This window comes from Cynocephalus volans, chromosome 4 (assembly GCF_027409185.1).
Source record: "Cynocephalus volans isolate mCynVol1 chromosome 4, mCynVol1.pri, whole genome shotgun sequence".
Lineage (NCBI taxonomy): Eukaryota > Metazoa > Chordata > Mammalia > Dermoptera > Cynocephalidae > Cynocephalus > Cynocephalus volans.
Genome location: NC_084463.1, coordinates 147,165,351 through 147,168,501, shown reverse-complemented (window position 1 = coordinate 147,168,501; position 3,151 = coordinate 147,165,351). Strand labels below are relative to the sequence as shown.

Sequence of the window (3,151 nt, the reverse complement as noted above, 5' to 3'; positions counted from 1 at the left end):
ATAAATGACCAAGAGATTCAACTAAGAGAATGAGGAACCTGTTCCTAGAGAGTTTTTGGGAAGAGCAGGAATCATCTGTGAGGTGGCAGAATACCGAAAAGGAAAAGGGAGAGTTTTGCACTATTTGATTCCTTTATGGTTCTTATTTCCTTTCTTCTTTTTTAAAGGTAAAATATTCCTTCCAGTTTTTATCACCCACACCACATAGATGGAATATAAAAGGAACATGACTGAATTCATTTTATTAGGTCTTACACAGAACCCCAAAATGCAGAAAGCCATTTTTGTGGTGTTTTCGGTTCTGTACATGGTAACGCTCTCAGGCAACCTGCTCATTGTGGTCACCATTATCACCAGCCAGGCTCTGAGCTCCCACATGTACTTCTTCCTGACCCATCTATCCTTGATAGACACTATTTATTCTTCTTCTTCAGCTCCTAAGCTGATTGTGGACTCCCTTCGTGAGAAGAAAATCATCTCCTTCAGTGGGTGTATGGCTCAAGTCTATGCAGAACACATTTTTGGTGCTACTGAGATCATCCTGCTGACAGTGATGGCCTATGACCGCTATGTGGCCATCTGCAAACCTCTTCACTATACGACCATCATGAGCCACAGGCTGTGCATTCTCCTGGTGGGAGTGGCCTGGACTGGAGGATTTCTCCATGCAACCATTCAGATCCTCTTTACAGTCTGGCTGCCCTTCTGTGGCCCCAATGTCATAGACCACTTCATGTGTGACTTGTACCCTTTGTTGAAACTTGTGTGCGCAGACACTCATACCCTTGGTCTCTTTGTTGCTGCCAACAGTGGACTCATCTGCCTGTTAAACTTCCTCCTCTTGATGTTACCCTATGTGATCATCTTGTGTTCCCTCAAGAACTATAGCTCAGAAGGGAGGTGCAAAGCCCTCTTTACCTGTGCCTCTTATATCACAGTGGTCATCTTATCCTTTGTGCCCTGTTTGTGTACCTGTGCCCAGTGACTACTCTGCCCATTGATAAAGCTGTTGCTGTCTTTTATACTATCGTGACCCCTATGTTAAATCCTTTAATCTACACCCTCAGAAATGCTGAGGTTAAAAATACAATAAGGAAGCTGTGGAGAAAAAAAGTGACTTCGGATAATGACTAAGTAGGATCACTGAGCATTACACATACAGGTAATAGATATAATCTAGTCCAAGCTCTTAATCTGTAGATGAAGACAATGGGTTGCATAATATTTGCAGATGTACACTTAACGCATAAAGCTAAAGCTTGAAGTGATATCCAGACTTAACTGTCTCCCATCTCTTTTCTTTTGTTATCACAAATTATTGCTTCATCTGAAATATCTCTAGAAGCTAAAAGTTATGAATCTAAAATATTAGACCAATACTGAAATAATCTTATTATGCAACATTGAGGTGTTGGTTATTAAAGATTATTGAAAATAACATGTTTAATAATATTTCTTTACTTTGGCCTTAATACAAATTCTTTCTTTTGTTAATTTTATTGTTTATTAAACATTGATTGTATAGTAAAAAAAGATACTGGTTATGTAATGCCTATAAGGCTGACATTATATTAAGTATTTTCTATTGTATCAGTTAGAATTCAATCAGGAGACAGAAAAGCTACTCTGATTTGAGCAAAGAAAGTTTATATACACTTATTAACTATATTAGGGGACTAACTATAAAGGAGTAAAGAATGCCCTGGGACTAATAGATGAGTATCAAAGGATGGAACACATTTAGAAGCTGAGCTCCCTGCTCAAGGTTGGGATTCCATATTTTGGAGAAGGTGTATTTGTTGCCCATTGGTTGGTGGAGAAGTTCACTGGGTTGTCCTGGGCCAGAACTAGCTCATCACAGCTGGGCAGAAACTGGCACACAAGAAACTTGTCTGGAATTGGAAAGCTGGGAGCCTCCCACTGAAAAGCTGGTGGACTAAGGCTGGCAAACAAGGAAGTATGTCCTGGACTGGCAAGAAGGAAACAGCCCTCTGGGGTGCACGTGAACCAAGGCTGCCAGAAAACACCCCACCACAGTGTAGATAGACAGAGGTGGGAAACTGATCACTGGGATGCCTGTGAGATTCACTGGAATCTGTCTGCAGAGGTGCCACTGAAACTTAATGGGAAATTGTCCATGAAGTTTTCAATGAAACTCAATGGAAATGAGTACCATGGGATTTCCCTCCCCTGCCCCCACAAAAACACACACATTGTTGGCAGCTACATAGAGCAAGAGGAAAACAGAAATATATTTAAAATCAGGAAGAGATGCCCCATTCAATTCCCTATACTGACAAAGCTTGACATCATATTAGGCCAGGTACAGGGAAGAAATGTTTACAGGGCCCATTTTCATGAATTTGGAGCAGGCAATGAAGGGCATATTTGGGGCTGATAGGCAATAAATTGATGACTGGCACACAAATTTTATTCTGATAGGTAAGAGGAACCCAATTTTCCTTAATTCTTACAACACATTTTACAGGATATTGAAGCCCAAATGTATGTCATGATTTGAACTAACATCATGTTAGTGGCAGAACTTAGATATAAACTAAGACATGACTCTGTCCTACATATTTTCTGCTCATTACACAGCTCTAAGTAAAAATCACATTTCTTTGTTGGTAGCAGGTAGCTGTAATCATCTTTTTCATTGTGAAGCCTAAAAATGAATAAAAAAGCCTTAATTTATTGAAAGATTCTGTATAACCTAATTTTTGGTTATTTCATATAGTTTTACCATTAGGTATACTTTGGTGTCTTATTCACACTTTTATTGGAGATAAACAGAGGACGAACAATCACTTAGAGATGGTCGTGTAGAATAGATTTAAACATTACTATTATTTAAACTTTTAACTAAGTTTTTATCATTCAGTAAGTGTAGCAGTCTTCACAGCATGGAAGATATAGTCTCTTCTCTTGTGTCAAAGGGGTTTATGCCGGGTCTTTAGGAGTTAGACTTTGGCACCAGAAAGGGGGCAGGAATATAAAAAAGAAAGTAAAATTATGGAAAAATCTGAAAGAGATAGCATACAGGGACATAAACAGAATTGGTATCCAAAGGTGATTGAAATGTCAAATTGGCAAAAAGGCAAAATCACAATGTAGGTCAACAGACACCATACACCAGGATATCCAAGAA

General features: G+C 39.1%; 1 pseudogene; it reads left to right on the top strand.

Annotated features, from left to right (window-relative positions):
• Window positions 1-208: 208 nt before the first annotated feature.
• LOC134375449 (olfactory receptor 4C12-like) lies at window positions 209-1,134 on the top strand (annotated as a pseudogene).
• The last annotated feature ends 2,017 nt before the right edge of the window (window positions 1,135-3,151 follow it).